The 18,181-nt window shown below is 36.6% G+C and overlaps 1 long non-coding RNA gene across 1 annotated transcript; it reads left to right on the forward strand.

Annotated features, from left to right (window-relative positions):
• Positions 1-960: 960 nt before the first annotated feature.
• Positions 961-3,519, forward strand: LOC121322576. The gene is made up of 3 exons (XR_005951058.1): positions 961-1,226; positions 1,397-1,491; positions 2,887-3,519. It is a non-coding gene; the product is annotated as an uncharacterized LOC121322576 (long non-coding RNA).
• Positions 3,520-18,181: the final 14,662 nt, after the last annotated feature.

Consider the following 18,181-nt stretch of genomic DNA (forward strand, 5'->3'; position numbering starts at 1 on the left):
GCAGTTAACATTTTCCTAAAGTCAGACCGGTGATACGATCAACCAATCAAAGACCTGTATTTTCTCTGCAGCAGTCCAATCATAAGTTAGCTGAGGCAGGACAAACAGTTCTGTTAACTGTAATTTCTGGCCGTTTTTATGCAGCTGTCCAGTCTACTGAATGTCGGTGTTGCTAATTGTACAGAGACTGTTCATTTATTGAGAAATCATAGTAGGCTACAATTAACATTTTAGGAGCGTATTTAGAATTAATTATTATTCTTACAAAAAAATGGCATAACGAAAAAAATCCATTCCGGCGACACTCAAAACCTTACAAACTGGGCTTAATCATGATGTTCAAAAGGGTGAGTAGAATGAATAACATAACTCATTTCTGTGTACTGTGTATATAAAAATGCTTGATTGATGTTTACTTCGCAGGTGAATGACCTCGTTACATTTACAAATCAGAGAATGTTCTACCACAGTAGACCTTGTCACGGCACGACTTATAAAAAAAAAAAAAAAAGATTTCAGAAAAAAAAGACAGTATCCAAAGCCTTTTTTTTAATTTTACTTCAAAAACATACAGCTATGTCGGATCAGCTGGCCTTTAAAAAAACTTATATAGTATTTCCTTGTGATACAATACTGTCCGTATTCAGTAAAACAGTGGCATTATCAGTACATTAATTAACTCTGTGCCTAGCTATGGAGCCAATTGTGTATTTGAATGGTCCGCATGTAGGTGTGCACGATATATTGTGTGATCTCGTCTGCTGTCATATCGGTACATACTGTGGCAACACCAATGATAGCAGCTTGTCGCATTACTAATGGTGACTGTCCATCATTCTGCATTCTCGCTTGGCTGTTGTGTGCAGTTGCTATATTGGTAGTGAATGCGCAGACGGTTTTGCGAGGCACAAACAGATTTGCAAATTGCTCAAAAAACTGTTATATTACAATGTCTCGCAACTGCTTTGTGCCGTTTGGAATATCTTTCATTTTGTGCCAAAGCACTATTTGTTTGCGAGGCACAAATTTAGCGAGGAGATCGCTTGAAGATCGGGCCCCACGTCCGTTTAGGCTGAGATATTTATTTCAGAGTCCCGGTATTATTTAACACACAGTTCTCATGGGACAGATGCAGCCCCGTCACACACCCACTGCCTTGCTCACAGTAGGACTCCTGGTTTGAGTCGATTGAGATGGGGTCCGAGGAGTTACGAAGAAATGCACAGGTGAGGGTATGGGAGGGACTTACTATGCACCCGTTCACAATATTCAAAGTCTGAGGTCCACCCATTTTATTTTTGTCCATATTGCAATTAGAAGTAATTGTTTGGTCAACAATGGTATTCTGAAATACTCAAAGGAATGTCTGACATGGATTCCTCTTGTTCTTTCACAGTTCAATCACTAGAACTTGGCTGCCTCACACACAGTAGGACTGCTGTTTTTTTGGTCATTCAGTTGGAGTCCAACGATCTGAGGAGAAATGCAGAGGTGAGGGTCTGTGAGTGGGTTTCTGTGTGGAGGGGTAGCAGCGTCTGTTTGGGATTGAAAGTGTATGTTCTGCCTGTTTTATTGTAATCAGAAATTGTTATGGCTGCAACGGCTTCATAAAAGATTTTTAAAAAAAAGTATGTTATAGTATTTTAGTATTTTTTTGTTTTTTTAAAGTTTTGTCAGATTAAATATTTACAAAACAATTAATTCACCCACTTGCTTTGCAGCTGTCTGGCCAAAGTTGGTCAAACCAGAGGGGCAGTAGTTTTCTGATAAAATCCCTGGACAAGAGCCAGGCTAACATCGATTCAAGAGTAATAAATACGAATTTTTAATTTTTTTTAAAGGTATCTATTTCGCAGTTTAATAGCTTTTTTAGGTATGTAGGCGAGGCTTTGTCATAGCAGAGGTCCAGATTTCTGTTAATGTTTGTGAATTGGTAAATAACTGTTTTCCACAATTCTTAGAATGTATTTAAAAGGAGATTGGCATTAGAAGCAGACCATCTTCTCATGTTTCTTGCTGGTGATGCCTCATTACTTAGATTACTGGTTCGTGGTGGACTACATTTCTTATCCGGAACAGTGTTCAGTATAGTCTGGAGGGTTTAGACTGCCCCTGTAGACAGGTGTATGGTTATAAAACAGTTGGTCTTTGGAGCCGACAGATCCCCTTTAGTACAGTTCTCTTTTTTTCCCTACATGACCGCAATGATTCAACAGTGATGTGTACCACACTTGTATGAGAGGGCGATGCCACATCCAGTTCTTTTATTCAGCTTGGGCTTGTGGTTGTTTTGCACCCAATTGTTACATAGGTTTTGGTGTTATTCGCTCAGTGCCTTGTCTGATTGTGTAATCATTCTAAGCTGAACATGGATGAGGGGAATCGTGTTTCATTTCTTTTTCTCTACCACTGGTGATGATAACTGATACGAGGTGGAAAGTGTGTTTACCTGTACACTCCTTTCTTCCAGCATATTATCAGGTGCCTTCCCTCATGGTGGTGGAGGACTAGTCTATCTAGAGGAATACTATTTGTACACGCATGTCAAAAATCAAACATGCCGTGAATACCAAAAATGACATACTGATCATACCGTATTTCTTGTATTTTTTTTCCATCGTTTGCATATTGCCATAATGTCTGTGAATATTGAAAACTTGGGAATTAAATGTAATTGTTTACATAAAATAATTTTGGAATATTACACATGGAATAATATCAGTATGATAAACAAAAGAATTGGATAATTTCTCATTTTTATCTCGTCATTGCTTGTCACCAACAGTCCACCCTGTGCCTCAAAATGGCTGCCAGGAAATACCCTTTCAGCTGATGTGTGGAGGACTAGCTGCCAAATCATTAACGACTGTGCACCTCTTTCCACAGCTGGCCTAGCTTGAGTAGAAATGCAAAGGTAACTGAACGTGGCTTGAAATGGTAGCGCTGTTCATCGTGACGTCAGCATGGAGTAAACCCACACGGAGAGCAAACTCATTCACCGGATGCACAAAGCTGCATAGTTCTTCTTGAGATATTCTTGAGAGATATTTAATAAAGCTGTCTTCATCCAAAAACTGAATTGACTCCTCCATTTTCTATGGCTTGGACTTTTAAGTGGTATGCCCTCTGACACATTAGCTGATATAGAATAGGAAATAAACATTCTGGGGGTGTCCTGTAACTTAGCAACACGGGTCTTCGAAGATGGCAAACTCTTACCTATTGACCGTACGGAATTTTTCAGAATTAAAGACAATTAATGTAGCTCACCAATTGTATAAAACATGACTTTTAAGATTGTTCATTAGGCCTTGTAGTGTATGTGATTTAAAAAAACAAACAAAACAAAAAAACAACTACAGGTTGAAATAATTAAATCTGTCAAGTGGTTTTCAAATGGTGTGTGTTAACTCAAACATGTCATTTAAGCACTCTGCCGATTGCATAACATAGAATCAGGCCCCTGATTATCAAACCAGAGACAAATGAAAAGCCTCACTAAAACATTCACTCCCACTGTTGCCTTCACATTTGTCTCATCTTCATCATTGCAGTGTGTTCTAATTATTTTATCTCACTTTACAAGGTAACAGTCTTTATTTTATTCAGTCTGATGCATACCTTAGCCTAGGCAGTTTCTTGTGACAGCTAAGATTTTAAAATTAGAATGTTACTTCAACTACTGTATTCCCTATAAAATTGTCAGTTAGACACTTAAAATAAACCCCTGTTTACTATTATATTGTAGTGTAATTTCTTTGTTTGTTTTTTTGCTATTTCCTCTGGATATTTTAGTTTGCTTGCACAGGAATTGGTATTGTCAAAATTCCTTAGAAATTAAGCCCTGAATACCATTTTTGTTACAAAAAAAGGTAATCGCATTCAATTAGTCATTTCCAATAGCTGTCTAGTCATGCTTTCATCATTTAATTCAAACATGCATTATGAACTGCAAGATATTTTCTCTTTCTTAAAACATACATTGATAATTGAAAATATACTTAATGTTTTTAAAGTACTTGAAAATGACAATGAAAAAATGTGTTCATAAATACCTTTCTGTCTAGTTAATTCATATTTGTATTTTAGCGGTGGGAGATGCAGCTATTTTCCAGACCCCAGCCTTTGTGAGAGTGAAAACAGGGAGCATCATAAATGTAACATGTATTATTAAAGACCTGCATGGATATTGCTTTTCCATTGCCTGGTACACAATGCGGCCCAAGCGAACCCCATTACTAAATCCTGAGGCAGTTTACTCGGATAGGAGTCTTTTCAGCAGCAGTGCTACAGAGGACTCATGCAACCAGTCAATCCCTAATGTCACTGTAGAGGACTCTGCAACCTATTACTGCGCTAATGGTGTGCAGAAAATCTGTTTTGGCAATGGATCCACAGTGGTTGTAACAAGTACAGTACTGGACATGCTTTCTGCTGGCATTCGACTTCAAAAGAGAACTGCATCCAACTGCATCATTCACAATGTATTATACAGAGTACTGTTTAGTGAAAACCTGGTAACGAATAGGTAAGCATTGTAAAGCCTAGAGAGGTATGGTAATGCATATTAAAAATGCATAGTATCATGGGAAAAGCATGAAAAAACTGCAAAATAACTGCACAAATGTGATAAACTTGTATAAGGGCGGTGATTAAGAATTGAGGAACCTTGACATATCTCAGATAAAATGAGCCCTCTTAGGATTTAGTATTGGGGTCGGTGAGTGTACCCAAATACACATATAAAGGAATATCCAATGTTTCATTACCAATGTGTGACAGTTTCTGGGGGGTTTTTTGTTTTGTTTTTTGACATCAATATTGTTTTGTTCTCTTTTCTGAATCAAGTTTTTTTTTTTTTTTTTTTTGGGGTATACATGATATATTCTGCCTGTTGAAGAGTAACAAAACCTAAAAATCTGTAAGGAAGACAGGTAAGGACATGTCATTCTACTTTTAGTACTGTAAACACGTCTCCTCTCTCTTATTCACCCGACTGTCAGCCTATATATACAGTGCCTATAGAAAGTCTACACCCCCTTTCAAAAATTTCACCTTTTGTTGCCTTATAGCCTGGAATTAAAATGCATTTTTTTGCATCTTGGCATGCTCTCCACCAGTCTTTCACATTGCTGTTGGGTGACTTTATGCCACTCCTGGCGCAAAAATTCAAGCAGCTCGGCTTTGTTTGATGGCTAGTGACCATCCATCTTTCTCTTGATCACATTCCAGGGGTTTTCAATGGGGTTCAGGTCTGGAGATTGGGCTGGCCATGACAGGGTCTTGATCTGGTGGTCCTCCATCCACACCTTGATTGACCTGGCTGTGTGGCATGGAGCATTGTCCTGCTGGAAAAACCAATCCTCAGAGTTTGGGAACATTGTCAGAGCAGAAGGAAGCAAGTTTTCTTCCAGGACAACCTTGTACTTGGCTTGATTCATGTGTCCTTCACAAAGACAAATCTGCCCGATTCCAGCCTTGCTGAAGCACCCCCAGATGAGTCCATCTGGTCATCTAATGGTTAGACGGAGACCTGGAGAGGCCTACAAGCCACAGTGTCTCGCACCCACAGTGTCTCGCACCCACGGTGGGGGGCGGAGGGGCGGGGGCAGCATAATATCAGAGCTTCTCCTTGGTGGTGAAAACTTAACACTCAATTCTATGTGAATATCATCTTATGATCAATAACCATCAAGTCTAGATCTAACTGTACTAATGCCCTCAAACGCCCAAACCTGATTTATCAAAACTTTTATTTTTGATTTTATTAAGTGATGTTAATGAGGGGAGTAGCATTTCAACCCTGTGGGTGAAACACTTGCGGGGTTGTAGAATTCAAACCGTATTAGATTCATCACTGTTTATATTATTAAAATGGACCCTACTCAACCTGAACCAACAGCCACAGGGTTTGTTTTTTTCGTACACAGAGCAAGACCGTGCTTTTGTCTAGTTATAATCAACTTTATCGTAAATTCTATAACTATTACCGATACTAATCTTAGATTCTAGGAGTTTCAAGTGTTAGATTTTGGGGTATCATCTATGTTTTCTAGTTGCAGATCACACCGAAACTACTGGTGGAACTTTACTGGTTATAGAAGTTTGGAAATTATGCTCTTTCTTTTTGCTGTTTTAATAATATTCATAAGGAAGTTTAGAGTACTGACAAAATGACCAGCTATGCACTTTTTTATTGCAGTATTTTGAATACGTTCTTGTTAAAACATTTTCTCAATTTGTATTCCAGGAAAGCGATCAACCCAAACTAGCTTGAATTTATATTTATTAAACTGTTCTAGATTGTCTGTATGAAAAAGAATATCCAACAATTTGTTCATTTGAATTTTAGATTATATATAAAATCATATTCGCCAGCCTTGTTTCAGCGAACATTTTCAGAAAATATTTTAGATGTTTCTTGATGTTGCTCAATAGCTGCATATTGGTCACTCTGTCCACTCTGCGGTTTAGCTTAGTTTTGCTTATGAAGTCAAACGGAAATCTTTGCCTCTCATTACTGGACATTTCACAGCCAAGTGTCACGTAGCGTAACCACAAAGAAGTGTCACGTAGAGTTACCGCATCAACAAAGTGATTTGGACAGAAAATTCAAAAGCTAAACCATACAGGGCTGGGAATTGATAAGAAACGTGTCTATTGCAGTACAAAACGGACACGAGGAACTAGTGGCGGCTGGATGCCAAAAGTTTTGGGTGTTCACACCTCAGATGTAGCTGACGGGGTGGGGTCTGTGGGGGTGGTGACCTCAGTGGTAGATGCTCTATCTAGTGCATCTGTTTCTTGCTGGAAGCGATACAAAAAGTTTGCTCTGCAATGTCTTATCGTGGCAAACTTTTCAATTACTTTATTAATAAAGTCAGGAATGTCAGTCATCTTGTCTTTTTCGATTGATAACATGGCTAAAGCATTTAATCATTCAGTTTTCATACTGTTTCTCAAGAAGGTTTTTATCCGTTTCAGTGTTGAGAAGCACCTTTCTGCCTCTGGTGTAGCCATTGGAGTGGTAATAACTATCTTCAGTAGTTTTGTAATCTCCAGAAATGTTTTGTCCAAGTTGTTATACATCATCAGTTCAAGCATACTTAATGCATTTTCAGCACATTTAAAATCTTTAGGTTCATACACTGTTTGTAAGTCAATGCATAGAGGTCTTTCCAAGCATTGGATATGCTTGAACTGTTTCTTCTAGTACACTGTCTGGGAAAGCAACCTGATACTCATCAAAATGATCACTGCAGCAATTTTGCAGCAACAAGGTGCTTTCATTAAGGCAAACCGTTCCTTGGCATGAGAGATTATGATGTCACAAATTTTCAAGGCAGCTGTGTCACAATCTTCAGTAGTATTTGGGCCTCTTCTTTTTCACATTGGTGGCAGGTTCTCAGGGAGGCTGGATTCTAGTGTTCCAACAGATGCTCGGATGTCCTGAATGCTTTCAACAAATTGACTGACTGCTGCAACAGATGTGATACTTATTGCCTGAAGTTTCCCATAAAAAAATATCCACTTTCAGCATTATCTTTTGGAACAAGTACAGGGAGTACAGAAAATCTCTGTCATTGAGGCTATGGCAAAAAAACATTTGCTTGTCTAACTGTGATGCAGTCAAAGTTTCCTGAATTGCTTATTGTTTGAGAACACTCACTGTCCTCACTGCTCAACTACGAAAATTCCACCTGGTTTGAGGAGCAGTTGGAAGTCTTTTCTTTATGACTTCATCCAAAACAGCAGTTTTCTTTGGAGAGCGAGAGAAAAATGTTGAAAAACCAGAGACGGTCTGAAAAAAAATTTGAGCCTCTGAAACTTGACTTGCTGCTTGACCCATTATTAGATTTAGATGATGGGCATAGCAATGGACATAATGTGCCTTTGGATATGTGTCCCTTACAAACTTCTGGACCCCACCAGTCTCGCCACGCATTATACTAGCTCCATCATAGCTCTGTGCAATTATTTTAGCCTTTTCACGTTCTTCTGTGAATATGGCATCTAGCTGTTTCATAATGGCAGTGGAAATAGCTTCAGCATTTCCATGTTTCAACTCAATGAATCCAAAAAAATGCTCAACAACACGTCCAGTTTTGGGAACAATGTACCTAAAAACTAGTACACTTTGGGAAAAATGTATAATGTCACTGGTTTCATCCACTTGAATAGCAACATAATCAGTCTGTTTCAGTTCTTTCACAATATTTTCCCTGCAAACCTCTAACATGCAGCCTAGAAGTTCATTTTGAACAGTCTTTGAGGTGCCTTTAAAGACTGTGGCCATCTTCAAGTGTGTTTCCATGGCCTGGTCAATCTTTGAAACAAAATCTACCAGTCCAAGAAAGACACCAGGATTAGATGATGATGATATTTCATCATGACCTCGTAGGGCCAATTCAAAAGCTCCACAGAACTTTATGCACTCAGTGATGCATGTAAGTATGTGTCGGTTTTTAGACACTTCTTCATTGTGCTTCTTTATGGTGTTTCGGTAAGCAATGCTAAGTTGGACAGCAATATACACTCTACCTAACATACTGCAACTAGACACATTTCACATGTTTTATGAACTCTAGAAACCTCATGCTTCATTGATTTGGAGGACAGATGTTGCAGGTTTGTAACATCTCACGAGACCTCAAGCCAAATGTATCTTTCACTCAGGCCCTGAGTGCCCTCCACAGTCATCGAGACATGAGCACCCTTCACAGTTCATAAATCATCTGCAATTCATTCATTGCCATTCATTCACAGCGGATTCTCCGTGCTGAATTGCTGTATTAGTAAGACTCGTATTTTAGTATAAGTCACAAGAAGTTATCAATACAGCCAGCAATGCTTTACCTGGGTGAGTGTGCCCTGACATGTTTTATTTGTTATGTAGGCGTGTGCTTGGCAGATGATGATATGACTACGATGGACAAAATTGCGGGATACCAATGAATACCAGAGTATGTGTTTCAGCGTGACTATCACACACACACATGGTGATGATAGTATTTCTGAGTGCGCATTAACAAAATGAGTGTTTTGCAAAGCCCAGTAAACGCACGGTGTAATAAGCTTGGGGAAAGTAGGGTCAACAACATATGTCCTGTGTGATTTAAAAAGGCAAACACAAGATGTATTTATTGTTATAAATCTAGTTAAGGATTCATCACAATTCCAGTTCATCTTGTCCGATGCACAGATGTCATCCCTGCATTGAGCATACAGTACAGCTCAATTTGAAAGTTAAAATATCAACACTGTTTTCTGTTTCATGGTAGTTCCTGGCTACATTATCAGGTTTCATGATTTTAAATAAGCTCATGCCATTATGTTTTATATCCATAATCAATAAGATACCCATATGGAAAATGGAGTTCATCCTTTTGTTTCATATTTAAGCCCATGCCCCATTCTCCATGCATAGGGGCAAATAGGTTATAAATCAACATTACTATACAACAGCATGGACATTTACGCTAAAGCCTTGCAAGTGGATCTCTGTGTTGCTCCTTCTGCAGCTCTTTTCTACCTGCAAGCACACCCTCTATAAACTGAAGTGTGCCATTATACAGCCACTGTCCTGTAGCATGGCTATTGACTGTGCAGGGAACTTGCATACATGTTTCCCTTATAAAAGATGATGTGTTTTAATATTTTTTTACCTTTCACTGATGCTGACTGAAGAAGTGCATAGCGAAGGCAAAGTGAATACTTAGCTCTGCACCCTTCAGAGTCTGCACAGGGATCATTAAAGCATCTAAAGGCTGTTTAGGCTGTAACTATGCTATATCAGAGGCATAGCAAAACTAACAGCTGCCGCTGCTACCTCTGATCCTGATACACACTCAAGTCTAACCTGAGGTTATTATAAAGGACAACATATACAATACGATGCTTTATTTTGCCAGGGTCAAGTACAGGGCATCCTGTGCTTAACGGTCAGTTTGATAAACATGGGACTTGAAGCCTTGAAGACTAGAAGTCTTTGCAATAAAGCAATATCTAGCGACAATCACGCAATGTGACATGTCAGGTGGAGGTATTCACACTGTTTTAATCTTACAATACCTATGGAAGGCTGATCCTCTCAAAGTGCATGGTGTGCTGTCCCTTTGCAAAGTCCCTCTGACTCATGGAGTTTTATAATGAAGGGCTTGTGGTGATCTCAGGGTATAGTTACAGTTCATCTTGAGTAGGCAATTCAAGTTTTGGGGGGGGGGGGGTACCAGCGCATCAGCAACTCCTTTAAGAGTCAGAGTATAAATGTGTGGAGTCTGTGCAGTTTCAGAGCACTAGTGTTGGCATCACACCTGTGTGGAACTACAAGATGAACTCCACAACAATCGTCATCCTCCTCGGTCTGGCTGCACAGACAGGCACACTTCCACTTCAGGTACACGCTGTTGATCACATCAGGGCTACAGATTGTTAATGCAGGTACTGTATCATTACTAACATATGTCTCTCTCTTTAAGAATTCTTCTGCACTGAATGAAGAATCCACAAGATTTAAAAGAGCCTTCTCAGGTAACCAGAAAATATAAATCTTGTCAACTTTATTCTGTTAGTTGTGTGCTTACATTGCCTGATTAAACTACTTTATAAGAAGTAATACTTCAAGTTGCTTCTCAATCTAATTATACAGTGTTGTACTATTATACTCCTATAATTCAATGTAGAATATTACAGATTATGAACTATTTATTCAGCAAGACTGTATAATTCAGTAATTAAGTTTGAACTGACCATTTTCTATAGAATATATAGCTGATTAATTAGAATAAAACATTAATTCATGAAACATTCTACGCTTTCTCTAATTTCTTATGCTTGAATATATCCCCCTTTATAACGTTGTAGTCAGGAGCCATAGTTAACAGACCGTACTGTTTGTGTTCCACCTTGTAACGAGAATACTAGTGTAAGTATACTGGCATTGTGGGGCAAATGGGAGCCACGCCCGTACCGCCTTATAACCTGTAAAATGGGTCACCTTACACAGGGGGAGCAGTTCTGTGTGTGTGTTTATATATATATATATATATATATATATATATATATATATATATATATATATATATATATATATATATATATGAACCACCTTTCCTTTCCTAACCAAGTAATTTTCTTAACAATGGTTACTAAAGGGTGGTCAATGTTAGTTTTAGACTGAATGAGATAAAATACTAAATGAAACAATGTTTAGATTGATGTATGTAAAATGACTAAATTTCAGTAGGCCATAAAAGCAAAATTATTTCTCACTAATGATATTTCACCAAGTTGTCAAAATAGCATTCGGTGCTTTTCTCAGATAGACACACACTGACAGAATTCTGTTTGCAGATGAGCGAATGGCATTGGAGGACAGGACTGCAATGGACAAAATCCTGGAGCTGAATGAATACGAGTGTAAGGGTCCCACTGCAAATAGGGTGAAGCATCGTATGAGACCGGCAGGGCTCTCTTCACAAAGCCTTAGAGACAGACAGGACTTTCTTCACAAAGCCTTAGAGACAGGCAGGACTTTCTTCACAAAGCCTTAGAGACAGACAGGGCTTTCTTCACAAAGCCTTAGAGACAGACAGGACTCTCTTCACAAAGCCTTAGAGACAGGCAGGACTCTCTTCACAGACAGAGGACTCTCTTCACAAACTTAGAGGCAGGACTCTCTTCACAAAGCCTTAGAGACAGGCTGGACAGACAGCAGGACTCTCTTCACAAAGCCTTAGAGACAGAGACAGGACAGGCAGGACTCTCTTCTCTTCACAAAGCCTTAGAGACAGGCAGGACACTCTTCACAAAGCCTTAGAGACAGGCAGGACTCTCTTCACAAAGCCTTAGAGACAAGGACACTCTTCACAAAGCCTTAGAGACAGGCAGGACACTCTTCACAAAGCCTTAGAGACAGGAAGGACACTCTTCACAAAGCCTTAGAGACAGGCAGGACTTTCTTCACAAAGCCTTAGAGACAGGCAGGACTCTCTTCACAAAGCCTTAGAGCTCTTCACAAAGAGACAGGCAGGACTCTCTTCACAAAGCCTTAGAGACAGGCAGGACAGGGCTCTTCACAAAGCCTTAGAGAAGACTCTCTTCACAAAGCCTTAGAGACAGGCAGGACTTTCTTCACAAAGCCTTAGAGACAGGCAGGACACTCTTCACAAAGCCTTAGAGACAGGAAGGACACTCTTCACAAAGCCTTAGAGACAGGAAGGACACTCTTCACAAAGCCTTAGAGACAGGACAGGACTTTCTTCACAAAGCCTTAGCCAGACTTAGAGACAGGAAGGACTCTCTTCACAAAGCCTTAGAGACAGGAGTTATTAAAGAATGTTCTTCAAAGTCAACTTTTAGAAATAAAATGAAGAACCCAACAACAGTGTACAAAATATTCATGAATATCAAACTATCAAATGCAACATGTTGAACTTTAGGAACGGGCTGTTGTGCAGCTTACTGTATTTGGGTTTTGTTTTCTTAAAGTTTTGTAGTTATGTGTTGGAGTTTTAATGGTAGTTATTAATATTAGTTCTATGATCTTAAAACGCACGTATTTCAATAAATACGGACACGTTATCAAACTAAAACAGGCATTAAAATAATGATGATCATTTTAATTTGGATCTGGCTGAAACTAAAAGCGAAAGGGTTAGTTGTATCAGAAAACTGCAGCCACAATTAAGAGCTGCAAACAACACTGACTTGTTATATAGAACTATAGCTATGATATAAGGTCAACGTACCTGAAACAATACAATACATACTCTGCCTAGCAACCTTATTAGCTTATGTACCTACATCACACTGGTTACCCTTATGGGCCTCAGTTGATAGGCTCGATCATTCGAAAAATGAGTTTGTTGCATACCAAGTAGAGAACATTCCTGAAGATATTCTTCGGTCAGACAGGGCAGATGTTTCCTGGTACAAGATAGGGAGGATCTTCAATCCTTGTAACAAGCCAACCAACGTTTGCATTGTTGGCCATGGTGATGCTAACTATACTGATAATGCCCCACAGCAATGCAGACACAGAGAGAATATTCAGCATTGTGCGTAAAGTTCAAACAGAGTTCCGCCCAAATCTATCTAGGAAAACCCTAGAAGCTACTTGTGTACAGAAGCTGAAGCTCTTGTCTGTGGAAAAGAAATGCTATGAAGCTGTGTACAGTAAGTCTGTACCGATGAAGTGCAAGAGTGCCACTTGTGCACGAATGTAAGTACAGCCATCACGTCAACTAGGACTACGACTGATGTTGATGTAAATAATTTAACTGCATCTTAGGAATGTACATAAAGGAAACCAATCGTTTTGTGCGTTTTTCAAATGATATATCTATATATCTCTTAAAACACCATCGTTGACTAAAAACGTGTACGTCTTCTATATATATTAAAACAGGTTTAGATATTCCCCCACGTACACTTGATTAAAACGTCAAAAACAGTATTCTCTGTATCAGTAAGTGTTTGTACCCACTTCCCCATACCATTTATTTTTTTATAAAAATGTGCATTTTACCATAAAAATAGTCATTTTAAAAAGTAACTTTAACTCAGCATAACCATAAACTATACTGACAAAATAATGTTTTTAAAATATTTATTTTTGCTAAAAACTACACTGCACATCCTAACACAGCGAGCGATTTACTTTAAATAAAATGTACTTATAAAAAAAACTTAACCGTACATTTACACTTCAATAAATAAGACAAATGTTACTTTTTTAAACAGAAAAATAGTCTGCAATACACTTCGAAAAATATGATGTCAAACGTCACGTTTTTAAACAAAAAAAAAAAAAACGCTTTTCGTTTCTTAAATACAAATGGCATCTGTAAACTCTTGGATAAATCTCCACAAAACCTTGCCTTTCAGTTCTAAAATGCGCGCGTACACAGAAAGGCTCAAATAGGCAAACGCTAACTTCGTTCACAGCTGACTTATTTCCCGTGACACCGTATTTCTTGCATTTTTTTCGATCTTTTGCATATTGCCATAATGTCAGTGATTACTGAAAACTTCTGAATGAAATATAACTGCTTACATAAAATAACTGAAATATTACACATGGAATAATATCAGTATGATAAACAAAAGAATTTGATTATTTTTATCTCGTATTTGCTTGTCGACAACAGTCCACCCTGTGCCTCAAAATGGCTGCCAGGAAATACCCTTTCAGCTGATGTGTGGAGGACTAGCTGCCAAATCATTTACTGTGCGCGTTTTTTTTTTTTTTTTTTTTTTTTTTTTAATGCATTTATTAACGAAACTTAACAGAAATTATACATTTGAAAGGACAACAGATCCTATCAAAATATAATAAATAAATAAACGTTATACATTGCCAGGTGTATTCCACTACTCCCAAAATAAACCAAAAGATAAAAAAAAAAGTTTATTTTTTGTTTGCTTTCTTATTTTTGCTTATTTTAATACTATTGATATAGTACATCACTTCCATTTTAAATTATTCAAAATTTGGGGTGTATTTAGACAATTTCATTTTATGAATATAGTACGTTCCACAAATTAATAATATGTTGACAATGTACACCAATTTCTGTTCTATGTCTGTCTGTTTAAAATAATCAACATTATCAAAACGTACATTCATATATTATTTTCTTAAAATAAAGTGCTGCATATCATTCGAAAATATTTTAGTATAGATACAATGGTAAAATAATGATAAACACTCTGTTTTCATATTACAAAACATATTTATTATTTTGTTTTTAAAAAAAATCAATTTCTATCCTAAATTTTGCCAAAACATCTTTAACAGGATAAATCATATGCATTATTTTGTAAGAAAACTCTTTAATCTTATTGGTGAGACAAAACCCAACAGAAATCTTCCAAACTTTCCTCCAGTTTATATTTTCAAAAATTGTATTCCAATAAAATTTAGAAGGGGAAATAGTAATAGCCTTACATAAACTCCTAATGTGTTTATTGTCACTTTTCCAGCGACCTATTTGGAAAGATGTAAAGGCATCTCCAAAAATGAACAAAGCACGTGCCTGGAATGAACAATGTAATGTCAGATTTTGTAAGGGTTTAGGGGGGGATTCAATTCGGCACCCCGAAATTAAATATGAAATATGATCAGGTGGGCTTTGGTGGGGGGGGGGGGGGGGGGGGCCATATGAATGACACTGGTAAAGATATATTCCTAAAAAAAAAAAAAAAAAAAAAAAAAAAAACAACCTCCAAAATGAAATTAAACCACACCTGTAAATATATCCTTCCTTTCCCATACCCACCCTTACACCTATTTTTATTGTATACATTGTGTTGTGTTGTATATTTTGCATTGTATTGCACATTGTTTAGTTTGAATACATTTTTTTTAATGTCTTTGCAATTAAGAAATTTATATAGACAATTATTATTGTATGGTATCTTTATATCAATGAATGTTGAGTATCTGTATATTTGAGTCATGATATCCGTGATATCTAGTGTAAAATAATTAAAACAAATCAGAAAACGTTAAGAGTGAGTTCTCACATGCTCCTTTACATAACAACTTGATAGTAAAAAGCATAACCTGTATTTTGAAGTTTTTTCTTTCCTGAGATAGAACGACCGGGGACTTTTATTGTACATTCAGTTGGAGAGCTATCTGCATTAATACAGTATTTGCACGAATTTGAGTACAACCATGGTGTAAACTAGAACGACTACAGATGTTGATATAAACAATTTAAACTGCATCTTAGAAAAGTATGAAAAAAAGCCATACGTTTTTTGCGTTTCTCAAATGAAATATCTATATATCTCTTAAATACCATCGTTCGCTAAAAACGTATACGTTTTCTGTATGTATTAAAACAGGTTTAGATATCCCCACACATAGCTGATTAAAACGTCAAAAACAGTACCCGCTTCCCCGTAACATTTATTAAAAAAATACCAAATAACCGAAAATTTAACCGTGAAAATAATAACTTCGTTAAACTTGCGTCTACACAGAATAAACGCTTGTATTTGCTTACGCCACAGTATATGACACATTTTCGAAAGAAAATAAACATGTGGTAAATAGTCATTTTAACTCTGCATAACCATAAACTATACTGACAAAATACGTATTTTTGCTAAAAACTACACTGCACATCCTAACACAGCGAGCGATTTACTTTAAATAAAATATATTTATAAAAAAAACTTAACCGTACATTTACCCTTCGATAAATAAGACAAATGTTACTTTTTTTAACAGAAAAATAGTCTGCAATACACTTTGAAAAATATGATGTCAAACGTTACATTTTTAAACAAAAAAAAAAGTTTTTCGTTTCTTAAAAAATACAAATGGCATCTGTAAACTCTTGGATAAATCTCCACAAAACCTTGCCTTTCAGTTCTAAAATGCGCGCGTACACAAAAAGGCTCAAATAGGCAAACGCTAACTTCGTTCACGGCTGACTTATTTCCCGTGACACCGTATTTTTTGTATTTGTTTTTTTCAATTTTTTGCATATTGCCATAATGTCTGTGATTATTAAAAACTTGGGAATGAAATACAATTGCTTAGATAAAATAATTTTGGAATATTACACATGGAGTAATATCAGTATGATAAACAAAAGAATTGGTTCATTTTTCATTTTAATCTCGTATTTGCTTGTCGACAACAGTCCACCCTGTGCCTCAAAATGGCTGCCAGGAAATACCCTTTCAGCTGATGTGTGGAGGACTAGCTGCCAAATCATTTACTGTGCGCGTTTTTTTTTTTTTTTTTTTTTTTTTAATGCATTTATTCACGAAACTTAACAGAAATTATACATTTGAAAGGACAACAGATCCTATCAAAATATAATAAATAAATAAACGTTATACATTGCCAGGTGTATTCCACTACTCCCAAAATAAACCAAAAGATAAAAAAAAAAGTTTATTTTTTGTTTGCTTTCTTATTTTTGCTTGTTTTAATGCTATTGATATAGTACATTATTTCTATTTAAATAATTCAAAATTCGGGGTATATTTGGACCATTTCATTTTATGAATATAGTACGTTCCACAAATTAATAATATGTTGACAATGTACACCAATTTCTGTTCTATGTCTGTCTGTTTAAAATAATCAACATTATCAAAACGTACATTCATATCTTATTTTCTTAAAATAAAGTGCTGCATATCATTCGAAAATATTTTAGTATAGATACAATGGTAAAATGATGATAAACACTCTATTTTCATATTACAAAACATATTTATTATTTTGTTAACTTAGTTAAACTTGCGTCTACACAGAATAAACGCTTGTATTTGCTTACGCCACAGTATATGACACATTTTCGAAAGAAAATAAACATGTGGTAAATAGTCATTTTAACTGCATAACCATAAACTATACTGACAAAATATGTATTTTTGCTGAAAACTACACTGCACATCCTAACACAGCGAGCGATTTACTTTAAAATGTATTTAAAAAAAAAAAACTTAACCGTACATTTACACTTCGATAAGACAAAAAATAGAAATGTCTGCAATACACTTCGATAAATGCGTCAAACGTCACATTTTTAAACAAAAAAAAGTTTTTCGTTTCTTAAAAAATACAAATGGCATCTGTAAACTCTTGGATAAATCTCCACAAAATCTTGCCTTTCAGTTCTAAAATTCGCGCGTACACAGAAAGGCTCAAATAGGCAAACGCTAACTTCGTTCACGGCTGACTTATTTCCCGTGACACCGTATTTTTTGTATTTGTTTTTTTCAATCTTTTGCATATTGCCATAATGTCTGTGATTATTGAAAACTTGGGAATGAAATATAATTGCTTATATAAAATAATTTTGGAATATTACACATGGAATAATATCAGTATGATAAACAAAAAAAATTGATCACTTCTATCTCGTATTTGCTTGTCGACAACAGTCCACCCTGTGCCTCAAAATGGCTGCCAGGAAATACCCTTTCAGCTGATGTGTGGAGGACTAACTGCCAAATCATTTACTGTGCGCGTTTTTTTTAATGCTTTTATTAACGAAACTTAGCAAAGTATACAATTGAAAGGACAACAAATCCTACAATGGTAAAACGATGATAAACACGCTGTTTCCATATTACAAAACACATTTATTTATTTATTTTAAAAATCAATTTCTACCCTAAATTTTGCCAAAACATCTTTAACAGGATA

Source organism: Polyodon spathula, chromosome 11, assembly GCF_017654505.1.
Source record: "Polyodon spathula isolate WHYD16114869_AA chromosome 11, ASM1765450v1, whole genome shotgun sequence".
Lineage (NCBI taxonomy): Eukaryota > Metazoa > Chordata > Actinopteri > Acipenseriformes > Polyodontidae > Polyodon > Polyodon spathula.